Source organism: Malaya genurostris, chromosome 1 (assembly GCF_030247185.1).
Source record: "Malaya genurostris strain Urasoe2022 chromosome 1, Malgen_1.1, whole genome shotgun sequence".
Taxonomy (NCBI): Eukaryota; Metazoa; Arthropoda; class Insecta; order Diptera; family Culicidae; genus Malaya; species Malaya genurostris.
In genome coordinates, this window is record NC_080570.1 from 94,886,464 (window position 1) to 94,904,918 (window position 18,455).

The 18,455-nt window shown below is 34.1% G+C and overlaps 1 protein-coding gene across 3 annotated transcripts in view; it reads left to right on the forward strand.

Annotated features, from left to right (window-relative positions):
• Positions 1–2,174: 2,174 nt before the first annotated feature.
• LOC131425128 (ataxin-1-like) overlaps positions 2,175–18,455 on the forward strand; it is a 72,382-nt gene continuing 56,101 nt past the window's right edge. For all 3 annotated transcript variants that reach the window (XM_058586735.1, XM_058586737.1, XM_058586738.1), the window contains exon 1: positions 2,175–2,848. The gene's annotated coding sequence lies outside the window, so the exon portion shown is untranslated. The remainder of the gene's footprint in view (positions 2,849–18,455) is intronic.

The following is an 18,455-nucleotide window of genomic DNA, read 5'->3' on the forward strand; positions in this document are numbered from 1 at the left end:
GGCGTTGGTTTTGGTGAGAGTCATGAACGGGTAACCAACCCCGGTGGGAGCTATGGTCGTATACCGACACGGAAGGGAAAAATGAGCATCTGTTCCCCATGTTAGGGGCGGCTCAAAACAGCGTCTGACCCGCTGTGGTTGAAGATGAAACGTGGTGTCTTATCAGCTATAACAAAGATGGTGTAGTCCCGAAAGTAAGCTACGCATCCCTGGTAAGATGGCATACCGAAATAAAATAAATCAACACCAAGAAAAACGATAAAAGTAATACGGGATTGCTTCTTAGAACCAAAGCGAAAATATTGCACTCTATTTTATAACAATTCGCTGACTAGAAGCCGAATTATCCGCAACATAGCATGGCGACTCAACTAATGAGATAACTATTGGTACAATAGTCCTAACAGATCAGCGGCCCTTGGACGAGAATTATTATTGTCATTTTTAATGATTACTAAGTAATGTCATTCTAAATGTGTGTGGAGAATTCATCATTTCTACCCTTACACGTTCATTAAAAATGACAATATATTTTTTTTGTAATGACACTTTTAATGATCGCGTAAGGACCGCTAAAAAGTTCAATGACACGAAGATTGTAGTCACAAAAACACGCAACCAAATGATGCATAAACACACATTCATTCTTCATCGCAAGCTTTTGATTTTCTACTAATCTACTTATAGTTGAAGTTATTTTTGTTTGACGATATTTAGATTTTTAGTGATGCTCTGTATTTTCGTTCAATTATTATAACCGCATTAGATACAAATAAATGGAATACAATGTTACACGTAGAGAGAAGGAAGGATTGAAACATGTTTTTGTATAACTGCTTCAGTGGTGCGGACTTTTCAATCCTGTTTAAAAGATGGCTGGTCTCACACTTATGGCGTTTGACCCGAAGAATTTAAATCACCCCCTGTATTCCTTTCACACTTGAGCCTTTGTCTTATCATTCTCTTGTTTTTATTGTTTTATATCTAGTAATAAATCCTATTTTCCGAAAACCTTCGGCGGTTGGTTTATACCCGAGCTCTCCATGTCTTCTCATCGCTACGGTGTTTGAACAAACCGAGATCAAGTTTGAATGGTAGATTTTGGTCCAGGTAGAAAGGCAAATATCGAGATGGTCTTTTTGTAGAATAACAATAATAGCCACTTGAGATTTTCTACATGCTTTTATACGGTTCTTTCGTTTCTCTAATATTTTTCACCAGAAAAATAACAATGAACTACCACTTTAAATAAGAATAGTGCGTCGAAGAAGCGTGGCTGAGAAAAAAAAATCTAGAAATTGATCGATGCCGAACGTAAACAACCAACAAGAAAAATCTGATAATCGATCGTTTTAGATTCGGTGTGAAGGCATATAGAAGAATTGAAGAAGAGCTAATTTGGACTCAATGAAGACCGTATTAAAAGCATCATCTTGAAGTTTAAGTTCATCATTTGGTCGGATCGTCTTGTGTTAAGAATCTTCGAATTAGGCGTAAGCATCGGTATGTGGAATTTTATCATAAATTCTTTTTTTATATGGGTTATTATCACAATGTACATGATGGTAATTGATTGCATAGCCGAATCAAATTTTTTTGTGAACTTTTTATTTCTATGCCATTGAATTATGAAAATTCTTAGAAAGCAAGTGTAAAATATAGTTTATCAGTAGAGTACTTTTGCTGAACTGTAGTTAGTTATGAGAAAAAGTTTTCTGCCGTTGAGATCACATGTAGTGTTTTAATATCAGAAAACAATGTTTGTTACAGAAAAGTAACTGTATGTTACTGTTATGCAATGTAACATTGTTCTGAAGCCCCAACATTTTGCTTACTGAGTATAGTTGACCAGCATTATTGTGTTCATTCGTTTACGCTGAATTTCATTTTTGATTCTTGTATGAGGCTTTGCGGACTGTTGATTATTTACTTGTGGTGTGTGTTGATTATACTCACGGAATGATGTTATTCTACGTGTTGACTTTTCTTCCCATCCATTTACTACACATAGCGACACAGCTCAGCTAGTTGCTCAAACTGCTCTCAAAACAGGATTGAATGATTCTTTCTATCGTAGTACTGTGTAGGTATGTGCCCAAGATAGTGTGTGTATTACCACACAAGAGAAGGAGAGTAACCCAGGATGGAATTCTTCAATGCATTCAGTCGTTCACCGACAACCGGCCTGCAAACGTGTTCAAGTGGATTGATTAGGCTTTTTATATCAAGGTACAGGCGTGGGTTGCTAGTCGTGCAGAATATATTTCATTGCTTTTGCCTATAGAATGTATGAGCGAAGTAGACTTTTCGAATGTACCGTGATCTAATCAAGAAAGACGAAGCAACGTGGCGCTGGACCTTCTTCTTTGATAGAGTTTGTTAGATTGATAATTTACAATACAAGTGCTTCGAAGTGTCAACATATGCATCTAGTATTCAATTAATAGTTCTGATATAGAAACGATTCGAGGAAGTACATTTTGGAATTGAAACATTACATCAAATTTCTACGACGTGCACTAACTACTTATATTATAGTGTTTTCAAAGGTGTAAGTGCACCCTGACACATATGCAGATGGGAATAAGTATTGATAAAAATAAAAATTACGATAATTTCACTCCACACAGTGTGTTTAGATGTATGGGTGTAAAAAATTGTCGTTTCTAGTAGTCGAGCTAAGAGGATACCAAAGCCGGAATCAGACAGTGATGATCAATTTGAAGTTCTTACGATTGGATGTACATGATAGTGATAAAATTTGTGCAGCCGTTTGATAGCGTTATCATGGAGGATCTTATTCAAATTGTTTGATGTGAAATACTACTAAAAGAATAGTTCAATTCTGGTAAGTGCTTGAGTTATATTCTTACAATAAGCAATTTAATCATAGTCAACGATTATTTGAATGGTTTAAAACTAAGTATAATGATATTTTTACCTAATAATCCTTGGAAAGCTAGTAGTAAAATTCCCCAAGCAAGATTATATAAGCGTTTACTTGTTTAATAATCACTAAACTGCAATTGAAGAAATACCTTTTTTTTCGTTCCAAAGAATCAACCAATTGCAACAAACTGTTATAATGTCTATTGAGGGCTGTTCATAAAAGACGTCACGCCGCAAGGGGAGGGGGTGTTTCATAAAACGTGACCTTTTGTGACAGGGAGAAGGGGGGGGAGGTTTTTGGAATGTGACGTCCAATATTTTTAATGAGCGCATTTTTTTAATACCTAATTATATTACTGCTTTGCTCTATTTCCTGAAAAAATCTCCACAACGTTTACATTCTATAGGAAAACGTGTACTTGTTGATGTAAAAGCTTCTTCTTGTAAATTCTGAAATGAATGATGCAGGAAATCTTTTATGTTGTGATCAACAAAAGTGCACGGAGGAGCGAGTAAATTAACGAAATTAATAAATTTTGCCTAATATGAGTAAAAAGGAAAAAGATGCCATCAAACGGTTTAACTTAAGTTATGCACTGACGATTTTTTCAGTAATTTGATTTTCTAGCATTGATAATAGTATATCATAAGAATTTCTCTTATCTGATTCTGATGCAGTTTATTCGATTGTACTCCATTTGATAAAGGGCGGGAGATCAACGATTTCAGACGTAGATCATGTCATGTCTTATCTTGATCATATGTGATTTTCCTCCACCAACATCAAAGCTTATCGAATCATCCAATGATTGAACTTACATAAATCAAGAATCATTTTAGCTCAAAATCACTACCCATTGTGTGATGGAAGATAAGTACCGATATTGATCGATGTGATTGGAAATTCACTGATCAACTGATCTCTTGGCAAAATATTTCAATTATGTATAAAATGTTCAAAACGACGTATGTAACAATGAGAGATTCTCTTTGTTTACTTTCTCTTTCGATTATTGCGAAATATTCCTGCTTTTTTCGGTAATTTTTCCAGAGCAGATTAAAAGATGACAGCTTTAGTTATTATTATCGGTAAATGATTGGAGAGAAGGATTGCTAAGAGTGCCGTAATAATCAAAAGAGAAAGTAAAGAAAGAGAATATCTCATTGTTACATACGTCGTTTTGAACATTTTATACAGAATTTTCCATTTTCATTGAGATAAAGCGCGTCTTGTCGGTTACGTTACTCATACCTTGTTAGCTTGTTGTTGCAATTTCCGAGAAAATTACGCGGTTTTTTTGATTGAAATTTCTTTTTCGTATTCCGTCGAACTAAGTCGAACTAGGGGTCTCCGAAGTCGAGTTTTTAAGCGATTCTGTATCCTTTCTATAGAGAAAGTCAAAAACATATGAACATAAATAAAACAAATGTACATGAAATTTAATTTTCGCTAGAAAATTATAAAAGAAGTTTTCTAAAATTATCAAACCACTAGAAGTAAAAGTATACTAACTTGATGTATAAAAGCAGCGAACAAATACGCTACTATGAGTTATGGCAAAAAATATTCTTGTTCGTGATTCATGAATTCTGACAATCTTTTCCTGGTTGGATAAGTAAATCTGAACGCCGACCAAATGTAAAAAAGAGGATTGTCAAAAAACGGAATTCTCGATATAAAAACATGTTCACATCAGTATTCTGAAGAAATCAAATATCGCTCTGACTTCATACTAGACAGATCTTCCATTTCAAAGTAGTGCGGTTAACGACGGTCAATTCATCTCTGAGATCTCGAAAACTTTGTTCCGAAAACCAGTTTCTGATGGGTTCATACTCAAAATTTGTTACTCATAGAGTGGAAGAGAGTTTTGAATGATTTGATAACCTTTGACAAGAGAAGTTGGACGATTTTGATTCCGAAAGTTACATCATATCTACTTTAATTTGTGTGTTCAGGATTCCCAAATCTTTCTTTTACAGCGCTCATAAGCAAGAGATGTGCTCAATTAATGATGGACTGAATCAGTTTTCATTTAAACCTAAGTTTGTAAAAATGACATATTAGAAGAATCGATGTTTGTTCCATCTCGGATTTGGGTTTCTGTCTGTACAGATCAAAAAGGTAAAGATCTCAGAGATGGCTGAGCTGATTTTGATCATACTAGCTTAAATGGTGTTTCCTCTTTTGTTTGGCACAGTTTAATTTTTTTTAGACAATATCAGTTGACCTTGTAAACAAAATATGTTTAGATACTTGGTTTCACTTATCCAACAAGCTAAAAATTGGTAGAATCCGCCTTCTAACGGATATATCGATATTTTTGTGCGACCTATTCCATTAGAGAGGATTTAGAACGAAGCATGATCAAATCTCTCCAAATATGCTTGGAAGCAAAATTCAGCGAGAAATTGAAATGGTAACCTATGTTTTTTTATATTGTGCACAAAGTTCAGAGAGGACTTTATTTCGTACTATCTATACATTTTCTATACAAAATTGTAAAATTACATTACTTTTACCTGTAAAATGTGGTTTTCGAGGAACAGTATCTTCAACAAAGTTTCTCATAATGATGTGTTTAATCTTCCTAAATGTGAGATTAAAACATCATTTTATTTCAGGATCAGCATAAAGGCTAAGTGACTTTGACAATGTTGTGCAGAAAGTCCTTTCAAACAAATTTGCAAAATGTACTACTCCCATAACTTAAGTAGAATGATATAAAGTATTTTTTGAAAGGGGTTTCCTAAAAACCAATTTTTTTAGGAAAACTATATTATAAATTTTTATGAGTTTTTCATATTATAAAAAGTTGTTCATCATTCAAAACTACACAACTTTCTCGAAAATACTATGGCCATATTATTTCAGAAGATGAGAACACTTCCATATAAAACTACTATAAAACACTTCAAAAGAGTCTTAATACGTTGTTAAATTACTCGTCTGCGATCATCTGCAGGAAAAATATATTCTATTCAAATATCCTTAAGATTCACATTGATAAAGTTTATTGTATAACAGCTCCGATTTCAATATATATTCGTTATCATGGAAATTGTCACAATAATTTTTTTCTTGTGCATCGACGTCTATGAGTAGAAAAGTTTTGAAAATAGCCACGACTTTGGAAAAAGCAATCATAAAATCGAACTACGCTATGTTGTTTCTTGGTGAAATTTCGTACTCAATTATTAATTATGCAAAACACAAATTTATCGATTGTTAGAAACAGAAAAGTCTTTTCAAAATTTTTAAATTTATTTTTGAAAACGATCACTACCTATGAAATTTGATTAAAAAACATTTTCGGAGTAATTAAACAGATGTTATTTGACTTATAAGTGAATTTAGCTAGTTTTCACCAAAGATGAATCTCATCTGATCTCACAGAACACACATTCATCCCAATCGAAACACCTACGATCATATTAATTCAATTGACTAATTCTATACTTATTTTTTAACACATTTTATTCTTTTAGCATAATTTTGATGTGAGCAATTTTGCAAAAAAATGTTTATATTTAGGAAAAATAGGAACGAGTGTCGAAAACAATATATTTTATTACTTTTACTTTTTTATTAAGGTTTTCCAGTGCTCCTCAATTTGGCGACGCGGGTATCAATATATGGAATATGATTTTGATAAAAATTAAAAAAAAAACTAGTATTTTTGTCTCAATCAAAGAGGTTTTAGCCTTGTGGTTATTTGTCATTCAGTCCAGAAAAACGTTCTGGATGTGTGTGTGTGTGTGTGTGTGTGTGTGTGTGTGTGTGTGTGTGTGTGTGTGTGTGTGTGTGTGTGTGTGTGTGTGTGTGTGTGTGTGTGTGTGTGTGTGTGTGTGTGTGTGTGTGCGTGTGCGCGCGCGCGCGCGTGTGTGTGTGTGTGTGTGTGTGGATCAGGAATCAATTTCTGACTGACCGCGTAAAAGGTGACATGCCGTGTCTACCTAGATATGCTTGCTAATCTTGTATTAAGCTATTTAATTTCAGTTTGTCATACTCGGTGCGTTTATGGTTGGGTGACGGTTGGGGAAACCGAAAAAACACTTGTTGTGAAAAAGTTTTATAGGGTTTAAGATAAGAATGTGACTTGTATGATAAGATATGAAAGGTAATTTTCAAATTGCTAATGTGTTGTTTTTATCAATGAACTTCACTGAGCAAAACATAAACATAAGAGTTTTAAATATAACTTAACTCCTAAATTAATAATCTAATGTTCTTACTAATCAATAAAATGGCAGTAAAATATTTTTTTCAAAAGACGTAATCCTACATTTAAAAATAATTTGTCAAATGACAAGAATGACCTATTTTTTGTAGGAAACATACTTAGTGCAGAACGGATGTAAGGAAAGTGATGATCTACAAAAGGATAGGATCTTTATCGAAAAATTCTCAAAAAGCCTGTAAAAAAGGGCGCCTTTTTATTGGTAGTCGCTTTAGAGATAGTCACGATTAATCCTTTCCTGAAACTTATAAAATTATTCGCATCTATATGTATTAGTATAGCACGTAGCTCGCCTTACTGTATATATCAAGCGAATTCTCTCTCACCTATCCACTTGATTCAGTATATAAATTCACACAACTTGTTTTCGTTTGTTTGGGTATATAATCAGAAGAGTATAACAAACAACGACTGTATAACAATAACAACAACACCGAAATAAAAACAGTGCAATACTATGTCAACATTTGAAATAATAGTCGCCGTCGTCAAGCACTCTGATTTATTTTTAACACATTTTTATTATCATGCTTTTGGTTCTTGTTTCGTTAACACATGTCGATTCCCCAATACTCGTTTGCATCTCCTTTTTAGTCCTCGACGAACGAATCTTTGGACTGAATTTTGATTGTTTGACCTGAACAATTCAGACTGAACTGTCCTCATTCGTGAATTCGCGTCGTCTTAAACACGAATCTATCGTTTACTTATACAACTATACGTACTAACGCATGTTAAGTAAATGAAAAATCGCTGTATTCTCAGCCGCTGTGTCTCGATTAAGAAGATGCGATTTGGCTTTGGTTTGACAAAACAGTACAGCCTGCTCTACAATGCACTGCGATTGTTGTAAATACAATCGGTTCTTTTAGATGCTTCTTTGACTCATAAATAAGTAGATGTGTATTTGAAATGGTTACGCATTTGATTTATTTATACATGATTGAAAATTAGAAATTTATATTTCTTTCTGTGCTTCGTAGATTTGCGTATACCGCTCGATAGATACACAATCTCCAAGATGTTACCCAGTAGAGAGACATACAATGTCATACGTCGTCGGTCATACATTACGAAGACTCCTCTGATGAATAAATGTATCAGTTTCGTTAGTATTCCTTGAAATACCGTGTGTGATTTGTTTCGATAACCAATTTGGTTATTTACGTAAGTGCAGATATTCATTGTGATATTATAATCGTTCGTGTTGCTAAATCTTTTTTTCTTAAATGGCACATATAAATGGCGTTCCGGTTTAAGTTGTCAATACTTTTAATGCTTGATGCTTCACATATTTTTTGTATATTGTGTGTATCTGCATGTGATAAATTTTGAATCAGATTCAGATAATTCACAATAAATATTCTGCTTATTCTCGAATATCTCATGTCTGGCGTAAAGACGGAGTTACTTCACTGATTTTTGACGCGCGATTAAAATTTCGAATAAAAATAGTAACTACACTTTTAATTCAACTCTTTTTTCGACTATAAAATCACGTGCAAACATTTTACAATATATGTATTTCTATGTATAAAAGTCTCATATTTAAAATAGAAACAAAAGATTTTTTCAAAAAATCCGTTTTACCGTTCTCATATAGAGAAGCTACGCAATGACTGTTAAGCCGACTTTTGAACCGTGGCCTACCCGATCAGATGATAATAACAGAATTATAACAACTGGAGTAATTTATTTCAGAAATATTTTGTAACAAATCTTGAAATATTTTTGGCTGGCAAGCTGTTAAAATAACAAAAATCATAACAAAAAAGACTCTGGCGGAAACAAAATCGTAACAGATTTTGAAACGTTCGTATCACAATTATTATTGAATTTGATATAACTACAGAAGTCCGAAAGCAGAAAGTTATAACAATAGTTGTAATAAATTAAATAGCATATTTAACACAGAAAAACTATATCAGAGCAAACTTTTAGCATCGTTTCAATCCAAAATTGTTGAATGATTTTTTTTAAATAAATGAATAATTTATTTAGTGATCTGGTTTCTTGTTTAAGTTTTTTGAAATTCTGATCATTATATTTCGATATAAAACAACAGAAAAACTTTTTTTTTCAATTAATGAACTTTTTCATGAGTCTTGCAAATGAAAATAAAATATCATAGCTGATTTTGTTATTATACTGTTACCATAAATTTTACCTTCAACTGTTTTCATTTGTTAAATATCTCAAAATAACACAAGTTGTTATACATATCCACTGTTGATATATTTGTGTTATGATTTTGTTATGTGCATCTGATCGGGTAGAGGACCGAGTGTCATATACCATGTGTGTTTGTTCTAAAATATCACATACTTTTCTCGCAAATGGCAAAACCGATTTTCATTAACTTCAATTGAAAATACTTACGGTCTCATAAAAAATAATGATTTCAGGTTCCGGAGTTACAGAATAATATGAGTATAAAAACCTGTAATGGTGCGTTTCTCATAATCGTTATTATAATAGATTGGTTTGAATTCTATTCCAGAAATTTGACCACTACTTTCGATATTTATGAAACTAGATCCTGGGAAAGGCATACAAAGAAGTTTCTATGGACATCAACTAACAAAATCTATGTATTGTAACAGTTTTTAAAAAATTACGATCGTCATTAGAAACGAAGGTTTAAGATTTTTAACACTCATCGTCCTATGGCCGAGTTTTGATACGAGAATTGATACAAATACGGAAACAACTATGGTGCTATAAGATTATTTATTTGAATCTATGTTTATAAAGATCGATTAAGCCATCGTTGATGTAAGTTCCGTTTTAAATTTTGACCATTATCACCCGTACTTCCGAAAGTGTGAACTGGGAACGGATATAGCCAAAGTCGGTATTCAACTGACAAGTTCCTCAAATTGAAATAATTTTAGGTACAGTTTCGATAAATTTTGCGTTCTTCGCATCGTCACTTGAAAAGTCTATTTGTAATTTTCAACACTCACATTCTGATCGGAACTATCTCCATCAGTCGGTGAATTGATAAATATAAATAACTGCAAAATTACTAAACATTTCTCAGTATCATGTGAAATAGTTTCAATAGCGCAATCGTTTCAATGTTCGTACCTGATATCACATGATTTGGAGGGTTCAAATAGATATCATACATTTTTTTTCGCTGAACCTCGGCAAAATAATTGCCGAGAGTCGCACCACCGAGTACTCGGTAATCTAATCGGAAAAAAATAAAATTGCTGAGACTCTTAGTAATCTCAAATTTGACAAACGTTAGTTATTAGCGAGATCGCCAGTAAAAAGTGTACTGTCTGTTCGGCAGTGTTCGGCAAAAGAGAAATTTATGAATTACGTAGCCTTCAGCAATTGAAAGTAAACAAAGAATTCGTTTCTTTTTAATTATAAATATGCAGTTGAGGATCAAAATTCCATTTTATTTTCGTAACATACAAAAAATATACACCACAATATTTATGTTTCGAGTACTTGCAGTTGTAAAATTAGCAATTCAAATTAAACACCGATTGTCGAATATATGTGTTGATATGTCGTTGAGTTTCTTTAAAATATCCTATAATGACTTCTCGACAGTGAAAGCAGGATCCGTATGGAGCTTTCTATAAATAATCAACAATAATTTGTAGTTATTATACTCATTGGATAGATCGTAGATTCTCACGTCTTTCTTTCGGACTAACCCCATTTTTTCTAATGACCACCGAAAAATTTCTCTGAAATTCTTCGTTAGAAAATAACTGCGTAGTGCCAAGTGAAAATGTAAAACGTAAATGACAGTTGTCTAGCCGAATTTTCACGAGAGCTAACACATATTTCGGCAAACGCATTTACTGATTTTGGGATAATTTTCAATCACTAATCAACACAAGATTATTTCGAATCTCGACAAAAAGATGCTCTTTGCCGAAAAATCAGTAAATCTACTAAAAGAGTCTGTCTCGGCATTTTACTTTACCGAGCTCAATAATTGAAGTGTGAAGGGAAAAACTGAAGCTACGAGAGTGAAGTGAAAAACATTCCGCAAATAACGCACATTCCGACCAATATGGATTTCAATAGAAGAGTTTTTACTTCAAATATAGAGAATTTTCATTATGGAATCGTGAATATTTTTGAAGATTTCATGTTAAAATATGATAAACTTTAACTGAAATGAATGGTCTAAGGGTCCCATTTGAAAAAAAAATTCATTTGCATCTGGATTCGACTTTCGATTTCAGAGTTACTTATTAATATATGAACGATTAAAATGTCACTTGATGGTCTTAGAGATCGCTGAACGGATATTCAAATGCTAGCTTCTACGACCTCGAAGAAATGCTATCCGATTCCGACTTTAGGAACCGAAATTACAGAGTGATGTGTGTTAAAAATTTCAATTTTTGGTATACTGGAAAATTTACAGAGGAGCTATTATCTTAGAATTAATCAATAAGTTCTTCTAGTTTACTAAACTTGTTAGTCGAGAGCCAAAAATCACCGTGGTTCGATTTTGGGAGCTCCAAAGGTAACGGATCAATCGTTTGTCAAAGATACCGAGCCTTGATTCCAAATGAATTCTAAACGACATGTAAGTGATCTGGTGAACTGGTCTGAAAACTATTCAAATAAGTAGATTTTTTTAGTCGATGGCCAATCGAACTCACTCCACTCAATTCGGTCCTGCTTTCCCGTTTTCGGTATAGTAGTTTAAAAAAAATCAGAATGTGAAAAAACATCAATTCCTCATGCAAACGATAATCAGGCAGCTATGATTGCACCACTAGGTGGATTGACACTGTTTTACCTTTTATATATATATATATATATATATATATATATATATATATATATATATATATATATATATATATATATATATATATATATATATATATATATATATATATATATATATATATATATATATATATATATATATATATATAAATAGGTATAGAATTCGCTCAAACATTAGACAAATTTTCCGAGGCAAGTGTATGTGTGTGTGTGTGTGTGTGTGTGTGTGTGTGTGTGTGTGTGTGTATGTGTGTTGTCAACTAAGAGGTCGAGATCTCAGAGATGGCTGGATCGATTTTGATCAAACTAGTCGCAAATGAAAGGTCTTCCCGTCACCCTGAACGCTATTGGATGGTTTTGAGATCGGATGTTTACTTTTTGAATTATACGAAGTTTTATGTCAAAATTTTTCCACAGTATCTGTCACATTTGACCTTGAAAACAGAATATATTTCCAAACTTAGATTTCGCACGGTAAAAGCAATCCAACAAGCCATAGATTGTTAAAAACCGTCCATTTTAACGGAGATATCGATATTTTCGTGTAAGCGAGTTTTCCATCTATTCCAGTAGTAGGAGTTTTTAGCACTGTATGATAAAGCAATGCTTGAAAGCAACGTGAAACACGATTTTTTATACTGATACATACAATTCTTTCTAAGTAGCAAAAAGACTGAGTACAGCATCCTTTTGCATAACATTTTGCCTCGGACCGATTTTAGCACGGTTCGTTTTTGGGAACATAGTCGTTCGTAAACCAGATAATGGCAGAATTTTCGAGTTGAAAGCAATTCCATAATTATATTGTTTTAAATTACTTCCAGCAATAAATGCTGGAAGAACATAACAGCTATATACCATTCGAATCAGTTCGTCGAGATCAGCAAATGCGTGTGTGACAAATAATTTCACTCAATTTTTTTCCGAGATGACTCAACCGTTTTCTACAAACTCATATTCATATGAAATGTCGTATGCTCCCAAACAAGGTTCTTGAATTATGTTTGGTTCCAACCTCTGGTTCCGGAACTGGAATATTTTGAAACAAATGTAATCTACACAGCTACTCAGGTGACTTTATTTGACTTCGGCTACAACGATTTTCGAATTCCGGTTCCAGTATCGAATCGTTTCTCAAAGCTCAATCGTTTTCTCTAAAAAAGCCAGATCGACAAAGGCAAAATTAATTAATTTTATCAGATTCTGACTTCCGATTCTGGAATTACAGGATGATGAGTTATTAAAATTCAAACCGATATAGAAGATGACAATCCCGAAAAGCTTTGAAGTTGGGCTCAAAACTATTGCAATTTATTCGTCATATGGCCATAAGAATCGGTTTGGGTTATGCTCTGGAAGTACCTTCAATAATCGTAAACTCTAAAGTGGAACTTACTTCGACATATCATGGAATGTTCAATCGATTATCACACTTTTAGATTCAAATTCGATCCGATTTTCAGTTTCGACATTACAGAGTAATGAGGCATTAAAATCTCAAATTGCCGCTTAAAACGACGGTCATTAAAATAATGTTATGACAACTGAAACACTGATGAATATTCATGCAAAAAACACATGCGGAATGATAAAAATGGTATCACCTCACTGCTAGGTGGATTAAGCACGTTTTTTTTTTATCAAAACTGCTGATCAACTGATCAAATTACCACTGTTTTGGTAATTTTTATTAAAAAGTGTCGTTAGCTTCAGCAGGAAACATAACGTAAGTTCAAAAATAGTTGATAACCCGACATGGTAAATTCGAAGTATTGCAATAAAAAAATGTAAATTGTAGTTCCTTGATCGACTGACTCGGAATTTGTAAGGTGAATATCTTCTAACACTTTTTGAATTGTCGATAACCTGAAAGGTATTCATGGATCATTACATATTCTGTTCAAATCCCTGTTTCGTCAAGTAAATTTCAAAATTAAATTTAAAATTACATGTTTTCAGCAATTATTTGTTGAATTTTGTGTAATGTAAGATGTTATATCATCATTTGAAAAAATATTTGTATTTATAGAAAACTTCTAATAGGAACTGAATTGGAAGAGAGAGAGAGAGAGAGAGAGAGAGAGAGTGTTAATACAAAGATCTTGCAGTTGTCATGGGATAAGGATATATTCTTCTACCATTGAATTTATGGGCGAAATACTTATCCTTATAAACGAAGTGCCTTGGGACCGCACAGCTCAGTTTTGGGTGTTCAATTGAGTGTCAAGATTATTATATAGAGTGGGAAATTATTGATCAGCTCGTAATGTGAGGGCGGACTGTTGCAATAGAATAGTTGTCGTTCTACAACAGTATGCATTAAATTTTTTAAATATATTTATTTCAACGGTTTTTCTCAAAATATGCATTTGAAATAAGCAAACATGAAAATTTAATTACTAATTTGACACTGCGGCCTTATTTACTAGAGCAGTTCATTTCTATTTCGTAAAGTTTGCAAAGTTACTAATTTTGTATCCTTCCTAGAATTAATATTATCTAATCTCATCATTTTCGAAAGTTCCACAGCACTCTACAGAAGCGTGTTTACGTTGCTTACGAACTTACGAAGTGTATATTTTTTGTGTCTGCTCTACGATCTCACACGACAATTCAGAATGTGGAAGGGCAAGGAACTGAAGTGGATCGCAACGGAACAGACGACGAATTAATGCCACAAAAGCAAACACGCAATCGTGCTCTGAAGCATGGTTTGGTAGTCATGGTATGTTTAGCTGTCTGAGTCTGACCAACACACCCTCCTCTCGCCACCATGCAGTATTTTGGTCTGGTCTAGATGGATGGATGGATCTCGTTGGTTGGCCCCAAGATAAAGAAGGTGCATTCCACATTCGCGAATGAACTAAACAAAGAGAAGACGCGGATAGGATAGGAATGCTGCATGGTTCGCTGATCTGACAACGTCGGTCGTCTGTTGAAGTAGTATCTTCCATACGACGATTACACCTACTAGGATGACCGTTTATAATTCATCCGGATTTTCATACCACGACGCATTCACTCATCATGTACGATCAGAAAAAAATAATCTCAAATCAATTAATAATGAGGTTAAATCATTTACTTATATCATCACACTGATCATGTTTGATTAGAAGAATTTACCGATCCTTATTCCCCTCTTGTTCAATCGCCCCTAGTTGTGAGCCACAATACTGTAGAAGTTAAGGGCTTATGGTACAACGCAGCTAGATCGATCGACTCGCCTCTTTGCTGTGTCATTAAAGGTCTTCTCCGTTTCAGATCAAGTTTTTGCAATTCCACGAAAAGACAAACAACGCGCCCGTCGTCTTTGCTGGGTCGATATCGTGCGAAAACGAGAAAAAACGCGCCTTGGTTGTCGTCGTCGCTTGATCATCCTTGTCGTGAGTAAATTTATGCTGCGAAACATGTGTGTTTAATACCATAATTTATAACATTGTTCAACGCGGAAAAGGTATAAGGAACTGTTACTGTAAACGGGTGAGAGAAGCCATTTTTGAACGAGCCCAGTGCCCTCAATTTCACTCAGACTATTCGTGAAGTAAATCGACCACATGTGTACATTTAAGATCAAGAAAACGTTATACTCCGGACGAAACGGGCAAATAAAATTGTGTTACGGATTTATTAAACTCGTTATTTTCTGTACTGTACACGGTATTAGTTACAAGTCAGAGATTATGTGACAGTGTAGAAATTATTGAAATTTGAAAAATTACATAACGAATCGCAACAACTGAAGATTACTTTGATGTTTTTCGAATCGACTAAAACCCTTTTTTATTACCTTTCCATGGCTCCTCAAATTCTGGTATATAGCTCTTTTCTTTTATACGCTTGTCTTATCGATCGGAATCAGTAAATCTCGAGATAAGAGATAATCACATGTAACAACCCACCGAGCATGAACACTGTGAATACGTAATTCTACACTTTTGATCAGTAATTCAAGATCTGTTTTCATAAAATCTCGCGTTTTGGGGTAAGTGCCAAAAAGAGCACCTGTCACCATTCACTTTGCACAGGAATTCTGGAGAATACAGTGCTCACTAAAAGTTAAACGGAAAGCAATATTTTATCTTTAGTCTGGTGTTGAAGTTTACCCTCTGTTAGGCATAGGTCACTCGCATTTCCTTTGCTAAGTTAATGTTGACAGGGGACCACTTATATTGAAAATTTAAAAAATTCAAATTTTTCTAGAAGTGCGTCTTTGGATATTCCACAAAACACAATCCTGTTACTGATCGATTTTGTATACAAAGTCAGCGAAGTTGTTCGCAACAGAATCGAATTCCAAGCGATCATCAAAGTCAAAAGTTGTATAAAGTCTGAACTGAAAGCAGGAGAAAATATTGGAGTAAATTGTATTCGTACAGTATTCATTTTTCCTTATACCTTCTGCTGTTTCTGGACTGGTATCGCATTTAACTCATTCCTCACACAAATTCCTCGTGCTTAGTGCCGGTCGGTCATCAATAGTGAACTAATGAAACCGGTTCTACAACATTGAGCTGGCCAAAAAAAGAATCGTTTGTGTACACATCGTATTTTGTACGGTTGTAGATTTTCTTCTTAATTGTTTCTTTCCTACGTTTTATTTTGTTCTCCGAGAATTCAGTGCTGGATCACTCGATCTTGCTGCAAGTACGCCCGCAGGTCTGGATCCCGGGTGTGATTCTCATGTTTCTCGTCTGGTGCTTTCGGAAAGTTTGGTTAGTCTGCAATCACTTAACTATACGTCCTTTCGAGCATCGAGACGACAGCAACCTGGTCCATACCATATCGTGACCGGAGTGTTCTTGTGGTTATATATGTATCATGATGAAATACACGTTTGCGATCTTGGTACGCGCAAGAATGATTAAGAATGTGTAGAAGGAAAAAACGGACGAAATCATCATTAAATAGAATTCGTGCACTCAATTGCGCCAAGATATTGTATTACGGCAGTTCAAAATACAGTCCGACGCTCGCAGTCCGACACTGTCAGTATTTAGCAGTATCTGCGATTCTAGTGGCAAAGTAAGATGGAGAATGGCGCCGGCCACGCTCAACGGCTTTGCAAAGATTACACAATTATTACTTGTTAAATATATTGCTAGAAATTGTTGAATTGAAAACAACATTGTGTATTCCGGTTTGAAATCTCTGCTTCGACCATAAGAAACTATTAAAGCTCTCTGGGTTAAAAACCTTCCAGGGATGATTTCAATATGTACTCAAAATCAATCAAACGGTTAGCATAAATCATCACCCGTTTCAACTGTTCAAAAACAGTTTCATTTAGTATAGTTGTTGAAAACCTCTGTTCGTTCTTCGGTAGCATCTAACTGTTTTCTTTTAGTCTACGTTCAGCACCTGTGACTTCAGTTTCAATAAATAAGAACTGTGTATTAAATATGTCCGGTACTTTCACATTGAATATTATTGGAATAATCATTCCGGAAGTCCATGAATTTTATGGTGCTTCTAAGCTTCTTAAGTTCGGAACAAACTAAATCGCGCGCGAATATTACTCCATTTTCCATTATTTTTTAACAAATACTCTTCTCCCCCGTGACACTTGTGGAGTTCGCAGTAAATACGGCGCCTAACATCCACCGTTGGACTAACAATCCTACCTATTCCTCAGCCGACCTACGTTTGGGCAAGTTCCGGTACGTTCGTTGAGTTGCGGGGCTATAAAAAATCAATAAATATTGCTGTTGAAAAAATAAGTATTTAGCTTTGCGTTTCTTTTAATTTTCTGACTTACAACTCTATATTATATTCAACTTAAATTATTAAAAAATGGATTTTATTGAAATTAATAAATAATGGAATATTGTAAAAATGTTTTCTTCAAATTTGACCATAATTTCAACTCAAATTAAACAGATATTATTAATGCCATTATGTGGTTAAAAACGATCATATTGCAGCTTGGAATGAAAATTATACAAACATAAAATTCGCTGTTTTGTTGTATTAAACAAGCTACGTTTTTCTATGTGTAGTTAGACGTGTGAAAATTACGTACTAAACATGTAAATCTCAAGTAGTGATTACGTATGATAATGTTGATAGACAGAAAAATAAGTTTTACATTTTTTAATGTTTACGTTGCATATAAAATTGATTGGAAACAAACTTAATTATGTGAAATAGTTCCCGTCTTCGCTGTTTAAGTCAGCTTTGAGTTTGATTTTCAGATTTTTTTACTGTGCAATCATTAGTACAAGACCAATGATAAATTAAAGATGAAGTATGTTTTCCGCCACTATGCTGAATCAAAGGTTTACATAATACATTAGAAGATACTTTCGATCGGTACTAACGAAGATAGACACCAGAAACAATAACCAAGTGACGATTGAATCGCTTAAAATGTAAATAGCGCATTTTTGTTCGAATCATGTTGATACGGCATGTTGAGTACAAGCATGCATTTGTGTGTGCGGGACAAGGCGTCAAGGTACAGCTGGAAGCCACATTGAACAGACTAGCGTTTTTTCCCTCTCTGATAGATGAGCGGTGGCGAGATGAGCAAACCATGAGCAAATTAGG